Raw genomic sequence first — 13,315 nt, 5'->3', positions numbered from 1 at the left:
ATTAAGATTCTCGTATAAAAATATTCGTTCTTGTTGATTCTCATGAATTGGTATACCAAGTTCCCATGCTAGGTGGGAATCCACTTCTCTAAGGGTTGGATGTTTTAAAGTCTTAAAAAAATAAGGCTCTTGTTTTAAATCAAAAAGTATGAAAGAAAGAAATTCTAGAGACATAGGGCTATTGATCTGTGAAATATTTATTTCAAAAGTTCCTTTAATTGCTGAGAAAAAGCTTCTCAAAATTCATAATAATGCACAAATTTCAAAAGGGACTTGACTTATTATTATTCTGATCGTCTTAAATGTTTGTTTATATTTTATAACATTTAGTCAATAGACGTGTTTTATTTTCCCTGTGATCCAAATCAGATCATTGTATTTATTTGCGTTATAATAACAAAACAAAATTCATACTTTTGTTGTAAAGCAAGAGGATAATAAAACCCGGCTATTATAATCAATCAATTTATCTTGGTTAATTTTCAGTCAATTGTAATTGGACTTCTCCTTTAATGGAAAAGGTCCTGGAATACGTCATTTGTATTTCCTCGGATGGTTTGTTAATGAGAGAGTTGCTTTACAACATAAGAAAAAATGTTAAGTTTTTAATTATGAACCAATTCATTGTATGCATTTATGACAAGCTAAAAAAAATTCAGATCACATCATAAAATTGGAATTTCACAAAAAAAAAAAAAAATAATAGGTAACAAAACAGAAATATACTTTTTTAACTCAAACTTCACTCAAACTTTTGGCTCAAAATCATTGTTTTGGCAGATGTGCGTTGGAATGGAATGTTCAACATTCCAGAAAATTGATTTATTCCTAGCACGTAAACTCTAGTGTGTTGCATCTGTTCAAGTCCAACTACAAGACAGACACGCAGAGAATGTTTAGGAGTACAAAAAAGAAAACAAAATTGTTGTTAAAATAAATTAACTCGAAATGATACTCAATTAGACTTTAACTGTTTTCTTTTGTTTTGATTTCACACATATGGCACACAATATAACTGATGTTGGTCTTCAAAGTCAATTTTTGTTTCCCATTTGAAGAGTATCTTATATGAAATTCGCAAATATGTATATGTATATTGAAGACATACCCGTTGTTGTGCAATTGATGAGTATTTTTTTCCTTTTTTTTTAGTAATTTTGAATCATCTGTCAAAATCTTAATCGATTTTTGATGAAAAAGGCTTCGAATGCTTTGATGTATAACCTTTCAACTCTAATTCATCAGTGGTGACTGGTGAGCATAAGAAATTATAATCTTGCGGTTTTTTTTAGCGAACATTTCCGTTCCTTAACCAATCCTTAACCTCGATGATCATTTGAAGGTTTGTTCTACAAAACAATACAAGAATGTCGAACAAAGCCAAGAAGTTTGGCTTCAAGGTAAATAAAAATGTTTAAAAATAAAGACACAAAGTTCATGGTTATACATTTTATTTTACCTTTCAACTGTGTTACGCTCTTTTAATAAAAACCTTAAATAGAACGAACAATTTTTTGTACGAATTTTTTTACTTTTTATCAGGCTCAAGATCCTTGAGCCTTCTTTTTACAATTACATGACCAAATTGCATTTAATAGATTTTATTTTACTATGTTCACTTATATAAGAAATAATATGTGATGTACTAAATTATTTTTGTGTTCGAAAAAAAAAGACTTATTGAGTTCCGATTCGGATTACTAAAGTTTACCAAAGTTGAAATCGATAGCCATGAAAATTGTGTGTGTGAACTTCTTCAATGACAATGATACAGTATTAAATTTTAATTATTCTATCAATCAACTCATGTTTGTGATAATGAATTTGCATATCAAATGAATTTAAAACAGCGTCAAAATGAAACATTATTAAACAATAAAAAAAATCATATTTCTTAAACATCTTCAATCAAATGCCATTTATATATTGTTTTTAGCCACCTTGTTATGACATCTTTGGACAGATAAATATTTTTCATTAACTTAAATTTAGCTAACATAAATTGGTATTTATTTTAATGAAAATAAAAAAAAAAAAACAAAACTTGCAAATCCATTGTTGATTTAAATTTGTTAAGTTCAATTTTAGATTGGATTAATTTAATTAACAAAAATAAAAGTGAATAGAAGATTTTGAAAAAAAAGAAATTAATATTATTAAGATATCTTTTTGGACTTTTCTTTCGATTTTTTTAGAATAAAAATCATTTCCCTTATTGAATTTAGAAGACGTGAATTTAAGACGTGAAACGATAACAGCCTCAAAAATATGATACTGTGTCCCTTTAATAAACTTTTATTCTAGTAATGTAGAAAAAAAAGAGAAAACAAAAAATAGTCTCATTTCCGACATGGGAAACAAACCCAGCTCGACTTTTTAAATTTTAAAAACATTTTCAAAAACTTTTGTTCGTTTTTGAGTGTTTTTTAATACTTTTTTAATTTATTTTATTTAATAAAAAGCATTATATGGATATAATGCTTTTTATTAAATAAAATAAAGTAAAAAAGTATTAAAAAACACTCAAAAACGAACAAAAGTTTTTGAAAAAAAAAAAAATTGATAAACAGGAAAACGTTGTGATATGTAGCTGTGAGTTGCAAATTGTAAAAATCACAATAAAAAAAAAATGAATTTGAAATTAAAAAAAAAAATATTTATTGCATATAAAAAATTTTTCATGAAAAAAACTTTTACGCAAACACAAATATTTTGCATAAAAAAATGTTGGTCCAAATTAAAATTTTTTTTATAACAAATAAATTCAAATTTCTGCATTGAAAGCCTGTCACCCTCCAGTTTTGAGTAGGAGTAAAATGCAAAAAACTCAAAAAAAGGAAGTTTTTTGCCTTTTTTGGGGTCTTTTTTACATTTTTCTCAAAACTGGAGGGTGACCGGGCAAAACGGACTTAAAATTCGGATTCAGCAGGTCCAAAAACATATAGAAAGATGGGTCTTGTTCCTGGTACATACAACTTTTTTTTTGGTGTGCTGGCACTGTCGCGAAATGTCGCTTTCATCCCCGGCACACAAAAAAAAAGTTCCATGTACCAGACATATCTTTCTATATGTTTTTGGACCCGCTGACTTCGAATTTTAAGTCCGTTTTGCCCGAACACCCTTCAATTTTGAGAAAAATGCAAAAAAATCCAAAAAAGTCATACAAATCCAAACAAAATGCAGTCACAGCTCAAAACTGGAGGGTGACCGGGCCAAACGGACTTGAAATTCGGATTCAGCGTGCCTAAAAACATATAGAAACATAGGTCTGGTTCCTGGTACATGACACTTTTTTTATTTTGTGTGCCGGTGTAATCTTACTCAAGAGATTTCAGTATCACATAAAAAATTCTTTTTTAAGTTCTGAGTTCTTGGGGGGGGGGGGTCATGACCCCATGACTCCCCCCTTGTATACGCCGTTGATCTTGTTTCAAATCACTACGATACTAACAAAGTTTTCACTTCAAAAAATTACCATTAAAAAGCTTATAAAATTTTCTGAAGAATAAAGCCATACTTAAATTTTTATAATGCACAAAAAGTATAAAAATAATTTATTGAAAACAATCATTCTCACGCTATTAAATGCATTTTTTCCCTAACAACCTATAAAAAATTTTATACCATCTGAAAGCTTATTGTTTCACCTTTCATATGACGTATCAATCTCATTTCAAAGATGCCTACAAGAGAAGTTAGAATTTTAAAGTCAACCATGTCGAATTTACAGACTGAGATTACGGTACTTCCTACACTGGTGGCTGGTCATCGGCAACAGATCTCCACAGGTGTTTTGAGGTATTTTTCAATTTTTTAATTTAAGATTGTGTAACTTGTAGAGCACGTACCGTTATGTGTGATATATCAAATAAAAGGTTATGTTATCAGCATGCGTATTAAAGTTAAATCAAATTTGTATGTGCACTAGATCAAAAGATATAACGTGTGTAGGAAAAGAATATCTTTTTACCGTTATCTCAGAATTTTGAATATGAAATTAAATGAAATTCTGTACAATTACAATCTATTTAATTACCTATCTACAGTGCAAATTTAATTCATCTATCTATTAAAACAAAAAAGTTATAACAAGTTGAATTCGTGTCGCGTTTTCGTTTCATCTTGTTTCAAATCACTACGATACTGAAGAAGTTTTCACTTCAAAAAAAATTTTCTTGTGTTATTCTTATGGGGATATGGGGTAATAAAAAATTTCGATGTGCGATTTTTTTTTTTGAAACGCCCTAGTGTACATTAAATATTTTTTTTTAAATATTTGTCGAATTTCATACAATATTTAGTTTTGTAGATATCCTGGATGAACATTTAATGATTGTTGTTTTTTATTCTTTGATATCCTTAAAATGGGATAAAATGTAGCCAAATCAATTTGTAAAAAAAAATGCGTCATATTACAAATTCATTTCAATATACATTATTTGTAAATAGAATGCATTATTACCATTGGTGGTTTTTCTTGTACTTAGTTTTTAATAAATTGTTATAGAATTCTTGTCCAGACTTTGTAAGTGATATCAATTAATTTTCATAAAAATCAATTTAAAATTGAAAAAAAAATATTAATAGATCAATTTATCTAAACACCATTATCCGTTATACATTTGAATATCCCATAAGAAATAAACATAATTGCAATATGCAAAACATAAATAAATGTTAAATATTAATAGATTCTAGACAGTTTGCACTTTATTTGACTTTTGATTTGTTTTTTCCTAACTAATCGCTGCAGTTAGTTCAAAATTTGTAATTTATTAATGATTTCGATACATCACTCTTCTATTTAATACAAACTTGTTCGATTTGCATTTAACATCCTGATAATGTCAAAAGTTAATTTTCTAACTCCAGACAATGATACAGACATTTGCATTATAAACATCGCAACAATCTAAATTTGACGGAAGAGCATTTGTCATTTTGGTGTGTGCGACAATATACAATACACACGATTACGACATCTTTTTATTATTAACTGATCTTATTTCAATTTTAATTTATTCGATTTGTATATATGATTTGACATTATGAGCTCTGACAGATTATTGAGTGTATATTGTGTGTTGTATGTTGTGACAGTTAAGTTAACATATAAGCTGTCAAATTTAATACATTTTTATTTTACTTTTGTTTGATGAAGTGTGTTAGAGATTTGATGAGAAATATAAGAATTTTATTATGAAAAAGTGTAACAAATGGTATTGGTAAAAATAAATGAATAGAATTTTATATTATTTTTCTTACACCGGATACAAGATTATAAAAAAAAACAAACGAATAATTTCTGTTTGAAATTTAAAAGTTTTTGAAGAATATAACACCACTTCCTTTGGATAACTTTAACCATTTTTTTTTATCCTTTTCAAGTTCCAATAAAAAACTATGGTTGTCCAGAATCCTTCAATAAATTTCAATTTATTTTCTAAGAGATGAGTTGCGCAATTTTTAAAATTTAAATAAAAAATAGAAAATTACATCACTAAAGCGACAAACATTTTGCATTGTATAAGATAAAACAAAAATAAAAACTCAAAATGAACAAAAAACAAACCCAAGCAATTTTTGAGTGTCCATGCAGAATTAGAAACATTTGCAATCCTCACTTAATAAAAAATAATTAATGGAAGATCGTTAAAAATATCCAATTAATTAATTTTTTTAAATTAGACAACAATAAGCCACGCCAAGCAATATTAGCCCAGACTCAACTTGTCAATGGTTTGATTAATATCATAATTAAAAACCAACTTCTATGGCAAAAAAAAAAACTTTCCCATGCAATGCCTTATGAATTTCGATATAGACGGAGTCGCACCCATGCATGTTTAATTAATTCAAAGCTCTACAAAACTTCACCTTTGATAAAACTAACATTAATTTGCTTCATGTGACATAAGCTTTTATAATAATACAAAAAGAAAAAAAGAAACAAAATAAATTACGAATGCTCAAAATGATTTCATTTCTTATGCGTTTTTTTTGTTTTGAATATGTACATGAATCATAAAGATTCAAGATCACGATTTTTAAATTCTCAATTTTAGTTTTAACATTAGTTTAAACAAAAGGAAATACAATATGAAATATAACACTTTGATTGAATTTTAATTATTAATATCCATAAGTTTAACACTTTTTGTAGTTTTTTTTTTTTTTAGTCTCATGTTTCCTACTAATCATTGTCATTTATGCGAATTCATTCAAAGCAAGTTAAGTTGCTTTATTGGTCAAGACCTTCAGGACCATTTAAATTTTTATTTGTGACTATTGTATTTTTTTTTGAAAAAAAACCTGTCTGGGGTATATCATAACACAATCGTTAAACTAATTTCAAATTTGCCTTAAGCATATCTTAATTTCAAATAAAATTTCCATAAACAAAAAAATCATTTCAAGTAGCTGACAAGAGTATATCTTTTAACACAATTGCAAAATTCATAGACAGAAATAAACATACACAAATATTTGAATTCTATTGAAATAAAATCTCCTTGACTTAAGTATACAAAACATTAACAATACCTTAAAATTAGGATGCCAAAATAGTGCAGAAACTAAATAAAAATAAAAAAATAAATAACAGCAAAGTTTGCAGCTCAAATCTTTTGTTTTGTATTTGTTTGCAATTTAATTTTTATTTTATCTTATTGTATGTTTTTTTTTTCAATGTTTTACCATATAAAATTAGCTTAAACTTGTTTATGTGTGCTATGGAAAAATAAATGAGTTTTATCCAAAAAAAAAAAAAACAGTTTGCTTAATAAAGACATAAGTCATCACCAGCTGCAGTTGGGAAAATTAATAAAATGTTTTTATGGATCAGTTTATTGCGTTTGAATGTTTTCGATTTTCGAAAAAATAAAAGATTGATTAAATCATCGTTTGAAACACCAAAAAGAAATCACTTTTTGAACTCTATTTAGGATTGAAACCCAAAAGTTTGTTTGAAATCTAGGTTCTGATTTATTTACAATCGAAGTCTTCTTTCTTAAACTCGAAAGCAGATATGTATTATCTTCGAAAAAAGTATCGAAACAAATTATGTATTTTGGTCAAAAATTATAATTTTTTTTTTTGATTTTCGAAAAAATCCAAGGTTAACCCCTGGCCGAAAAAAATGCATTTCAAAAAATTTCGCCCAAAATCATCGAGTGAGACATCAAAGGAAAGATCTTTTTAAGCTCTATTCGTGACTGAAACCCAAGAGTTTCTTTAAGGTCTTTTTGTGGAGTTATTTGTATCCGAAGGATTCATTCTTAAGTTTGAAGAAGATATCTTCGATAAAAGTCTCGAAACAAGTTTTGGTTTGAAGATATGAGTTCAGGCCTTGAGATTTTCGAAAAAATTCAAAGTTAACTATTTACCGAAAAAAAATCCATTTAAAAAATGTACTCCCAAAATCATCGGGTAAGACTTCAAAAGAAAAGTATTTTAAAGATTAATTTGTGACTGAAAACCAAACGTTTTTTTTTAAGTCTGGGTGCTCAGTTATTTGCAATTGAGATATAATTTTTCCTACTTTCGAAAGCAGATATCTTCGAAAAAAAGTCTTGAAAGAAGTTTTGGATTACAGACATAAAATTTATTTTTATGTGGGTTTTCAAAAAAATTCAAGGTTAACCTCTTGCCGAAAAAAATGCATTTTAAAAAATGTCTCCCAATTCGAATAAGACATCAGAAGAACATTTTTAAGCTCTATTCCCGCATTAAACCTAAAATTTTATTTGAGGTCTGGGTGCCGCTGTGTTATTTGCTATCAATGCTCCCAACATCCGTCAATAATTACAACTATTTGAATACCTTAAATAATATCTAAGTTATCTGAACAAATTTATCGATAAAAAAAATTAAAACGATTACCAAAATAAAAGAGTTCGCTACTCAGCTCTTTTGTTTCATACTAAATTCTACCAATTATGTTTGATTTGTTTTCATTCAAATAATTTCTTTTGCTATTATTCAACTTTTATTTACAATTTTATATTTCAATTTATTTTATCTCTTCCTAATCAATTCCCATTCGCCGTTAAATACCATAAAGTAACACAAATTATGGTAATTAGCAAAAATTTTTGTTAGAAAAAAAAAAAAAAAAATAGACAACCACCTCTAATGCACCACGGGACGAGTATTTCTCAACTCAATAAATAAAAAAAATTAAAAAAAAAAAACAAAACAAACAAGAAAACAAGAAAAAGAAACAAAAATTCGATTAAAATTCAGGAAAAAGAAGTTGAATAAAAACAACAAAAAATCAAATGCAAATGTCTTAAGAGATTTTAAAGTTTGAAAAAAAAAGAGTTTCTCTTCGATGGAATTAATTTTTTCTTTCAAGAGAAGAATCAAATAAACAAGTGAAACCAAAAATTTTAAAGTTTTCTTGCCAATACACGCATACACTTGCACAACCAGTAGCTTTAACATTTTTAAGCCATGGTTCAAAAGTGGTATACTGAAGTTTTCTTTTCTTCTGTATAGCAGTTTACCACCATCAACTTTTGCTCAACTGCACCTTCTCAAGCTAAAACCACCCAGACAAACCAACCAACCAACCGACCAACTTACGTACAAAAAACAACAACAACAAAGATAACTTCGACAACCAAAGTGTGTTGTCTTACCATCGATTTCCTCCTACCACTCAACTAAAGTTTAGTTGAGTCGCGAAAGTCGTCGAGTACGCTGGTTTCTCCCGAAAATTTTTCAATTTTCAACCTTTGAATCCAGGTGCTGCTCTCTTTCTTTAAAAAAAAATTTTTTGTGGTAGATAAAATATATATATATTTTTTTGAATTTAAAAATATTTCGAATTTAATAAATTTAAACAAAAAATCTAGTTTTTACCATACAACTAAAAAAAAAAAAAAAAACAAAGAAGAGAGTTAGACGATGGTTAGTTGACCATCTAATTAATTCTTTTTGACTATTGTGAGATTATTGAAAATTAAAAAAAAAAAAATATTGCACACAATATGAATGTGATCGCGTATTGCAGCAGCTAAAATTATTATCCATGACAGTCTTCAGTTAAAATTCAATTAATATTCATTGGCTATAGTGATCTTGTAATTTAAATATTTAGACGTCGTGATTTTATTCGTTTGTCGTTCCGTTCCGCAATAAATCGATTTTTCTTTAATTTTTTATTTTTAATATCTTGTGCACGTTGTAAAATTGTTGTTGTGAAAGTAACAAAAAATTATTATATTATTTATAATTATATTTGTGTAGCAAACACACACAGTTGCAAGCAGTTAAAAATACAAAAAAAAAAAAATAAACAACGAATAGAAAGCGTTTAACCATCATCATCGTCGTCCAGCAAAGAAAAAGCGAAGAAGTAAAAAAAAAATAACACAAAAAAGTGAAATTATAAAAAGATTGCAAAAGAAAATATATACAAACAAAAATTCAATTCGATTCGTTAATAAAATATTAAACAAAAAAAAAAACATAAAAAATTTTATGTACTCTCCACTGCCATCACTATCATCATCGTTTTAAACTAATTTTTATTATTTTGATAATTCGCATTCGCTAAGTGGTTGTATAAATTTGTTGACTTTTAACATTTGAGAAGACAACGGGATCCCCCTCCCCTAACAGCAGGATATCCTTTAAACGTATAAAAAATATAAAATTTTGGGAATAAGACCACAAAAATTCTGAGGTAAGTCTTAACAAGGTCATTTGATTTTTTTTAATTGTTATATCTTGGACATTATCCTAAAAACAGTTTGAATGTAACGGTAAAACCACCCTAAATGGCAAACTTTATGAAATTAATATTTTTTTTTTAACTTCTGTCAAGAAAGAGGGAATGAAGACAGAAAAAAAACGATATTTAAAAATACAGTTTGTATACCAAATAAGGAATAAGTAAGTTTGTAAGAAGACGTGTGTGGTGTTTTGTTATAGGTGGTGTGGATATGGCGAGTGCTTGTTTTTGTGGGCGGTTTTGGCAGGTTAGAGAAGGTGGGTGAATTATCAACTCAGACAAATGAGGAATTATTATTACCTAACTATTTTTTTTTTTTTTTTTTTACACAAAACATGATTTTTGTTCTGTGTGTGGTTTAAGTTGTTAATTTATTTATTTTTTTTTTAATTTCCATTTTGTTGAGGTATTCTTACATTTTTTTTTTGTTTTGTTTTATGTTTTTTTTTTTTTCATTCATTCTGTTAAGATATTATATTGTAAATGCATTGCGTAAGAGTATTTCCTCTGGCGCGTAATGAGTCAAGGTGTCTTCTTGGTGGAAATTGATGAATGTAGCTTCTTTTTTTTTTATAATTCTTCGATGTGTGCAAGCAATTTTTGTAGGGATTTTTAAGTATAATTTTGTATCTTTTCATATTCGAGGTTGAAGAAAAAAAAAAAATTAACTGAATGAGAGAAACATTTATTATAAGATTGGGGGATTGAGGTTATAGCAAATACGTGTGAGTGTATAGAAGATGATGCACATTTTTTTTGTAATTTAATGAAGATGAAGAGGTTTTTTATGTGTTTTTTTTGCAGATTTGTGAGTCATTTGGTGTTGTGTATGTTGAGACAAATTGGCGTATGAATTGAGTTTTTCGCCTCACTTAAAAATGGGCTGTTTAAAATGAATCAATAAAATGATTGAGATAAGCAAATTTCAAGTATGCCTAACTAATCAAAGAAAGTTATATAACTGTTCACTAATACATATTGTATTAATATTAAAACTATTAAACTTATGAAAAGATTCTGCTATAGTTTTAAACTCATTAACTGCAGTAAGAATTTGCAGCAGCCGTTATACATATTATCGGTTAAGGGCTTTTTTCACGAAATCTGATTTTCTTCAAACTACTTCAATATTCGTTGACTACTTGAACAACTAAAACTCAAGTAAAAACATAACAAAAAAAAAAAAAAAAAAAAACAAAACAAACAAACAAACACAATTTCCATCCAGCTATACTTAAATGAAAGACAATAAAGTACTTTGAACAAAGTCCTTGGGACAGTCTTTATTTTTTACTATTTTTTGTCTCTGTAAAACTGGCACATTTTAAATTTAAAAAAAAAATCAATTTCCATCACATATAATTTGATTTAACTTGGAAAAACATTGGAATGTACATAAACTTCTTATACCTAAGTAAAAGTGATTATTAAGTTCCCAATGTTTTTATAAATCATAAAGGTTTTCGTTGAAATGCATATTAAGGTTTTTAAAATCCATTTTTGAGCGAGTTATTTGCTTCCCCCGACTGTAATTTTTTTAAATTATTATTTTTAATTTATACCTACATCACACTGAAGGTCAAATTTAATATAGTTCTGATTAATTGGAACAGCTATTTATTATAATGGCCCAAAAAATGTCGGACACTAGTAAAGAACCAAGTTTAAAAAAAAGTTAACAATTTCAATATTTTTGGAAATACCCGAAAAACTTTAAACTATAACATTTCTTAACATTAAAATAATTAGTGACAAGGTTAGGAGCGGAATAAAAATGTTTTCAAATGCAATTTTGTTTAACAAAATCGATACATTCTTTGGGTGAAAGAATCGTAAAAATAAATTTAACAAACAAAACAAGAAACAAACAGATAGCTCAAATAAAGGAGCTTATCAAAACTTCAGAAGGACTTTATTTAGCTAATACGATGGTCTAACCATTACTTTGAGTTACCCTTTATTTTTATCAATTTTTTTTTCTGAAGGTTTTCCCAATTAAAAAAACAAAACGTTCGGCTTACAAGAACAAATTTGAATAATGTTAACATTATACTGGCTATAAAATTGTTTTGCTTTTACAAGCCTTAAATCAGTTCTATGCCATACATTATTTTGATTTTTTTTTAATTTTGAAATATTTAATTATTTTTTATTAGATAGCATTTTTCAGAATTATTTCCAATTTTTAGTGTCCTGACGAATATCAAAAAAATTATTGATTGAAAATGATTTTTTCTAATAATTTTGTACAGAAATTGATGTCTGTTTATTGAAATAAAATTTATTTTGAAAAAAATATATTTTTTATGGGCACAACAGAAGATAATATTATTGTTTTCTAGCTTGTCTTGTTTGCACATTTTTGTTTAACCTGCTTTACATTAAAACCTGAATAGCAACTATTTTGGGTTTTATTGATCAAAAATTTAAACACTGAATTTCCTTAAATTATCAAAATGAAACTATTCAATTTGCAAAAGTAACTTAAAAAAAATTGATTGAATAAAATCTTCGAAACAAACAAAAACGGAGTTAGTAAAAAGCAGAGCTATTGTTTATAATAAAACCAGGCAAATGAATTAAAACCACAACTTTATTTAAATACTGTAGATATAGGACAGTTACAAAAAAAAAAAAAACTAGACAGAAATGCTAAGTTGAGTTATTTATATTTTCACAAAACAAAACTTGCAAATTGGCCAATTTAATAAAAGAAGATAATAGTTTGGCAAAAAGCTTCAAATGTAGAATGTAGATGTATTCTTCAAGCTAAAAAGATCAAATATATAATTTATCTTGAAACTCAAAGTTACCATAAATTACTGCTAAAACACGTAAAAGAAACATTTTGCTCTCCTAAAGAGTAAATCCAAATGTTTTAAAATGAACTGATTTTTTCACTCTTGCATATTATGTGGCTTCAATTTCATATTCCGCTTAAAGCGAAAGAAAAATGCCGAGATGCTAACTATGTTCATTTTAAAAACATATTTAATAACTGATACTGAAAAAGTGTCCAACACAATCATGCTGAAGATGACTATCACGCATTTTACTCAAATTCTTCTCATCAACTTGCACGGACACGCCTAGAAGATTAATAGATGTAATTAATCAGTGCTCTGAGTATTGATTAACAGCTTGATTCTGAGAATATAGGCAAATTAGTAAGTAAATCTGAACTCTGACCTATGTATTCTTCACTTAAAAATAAATTAAAAAGATTTAAACCTAATACTACTTTTGTAGTAAGACATAATCATGATATACGCCATTTGACCCGATTTTTAACGATTTTAAAAAGAGTTTGAATTTAAAACAATAATAACAAAGTACTCATTCCAAATATTTCAAAGTATAAGGATATAAAACGCATTTAATATTCCTTACTAACTATTGCTCCTGAGTAAGCAAAAATTTAAAGTCTTTTAAGAACGACGAAAGTCCGGAAAGACACTTTTCGACAAAATTTTGTTTTTACAAAATGTTTACCCAATCATACGGCCTTTTAGATATTAAGCGGCACATTTCAAATGTTTTTTTTTTTTGCTATCGTTGTCTACCGCTTACATTTAT

The 13,315-nt window shown here is 27.3% G+C and overlaps 1 protein-coding gene across 2 annotated transcripts in view; it reads left to right on the top strand.

The window, feature by feature from the left end:
• The first annotated feature begins 1,283 nt into the window (after window positions 1–1,283).
• The window catches only part of LOC129921371 (uncharacterized), a 118,971-nt gene continuing 106,939 nt past the window's right edge, over window positions 1,284–13,315 (top strand). The window contains exon 1 of one of the 2 annotated variants that reach the window (XM_056003175.1): window positions 1,284–1,400. The gene's annotated coding sequence lies outside the window, so the exon portion shown is untranslated. Of the gene's footprint in view, window positions 1,401–8,875; window positions 9,692–13,315 lie in introns of those variants that run through there. The other variant, XM_056003173.1, reaches the window with a different exon arrangement.

This window comes from Episyrphus balteatus, chromosome 1 (assembly GCF_945859705.1).
Source record: "Episyrphus balteatus chromosome 1, idEpiBalt1.1, whole genome shotgun sequence".
Lineage (NCBI taxonomy): Eukaryota > Metazoa > Arthropoda > Insecta > Diptera > Syrphidae > Episyrphus > Episyrphus balteatus.
Note: the sequence above shows the minus strand (reverse complement) of the source record. Positions and strands in the feature narration are given on the sequence as shown.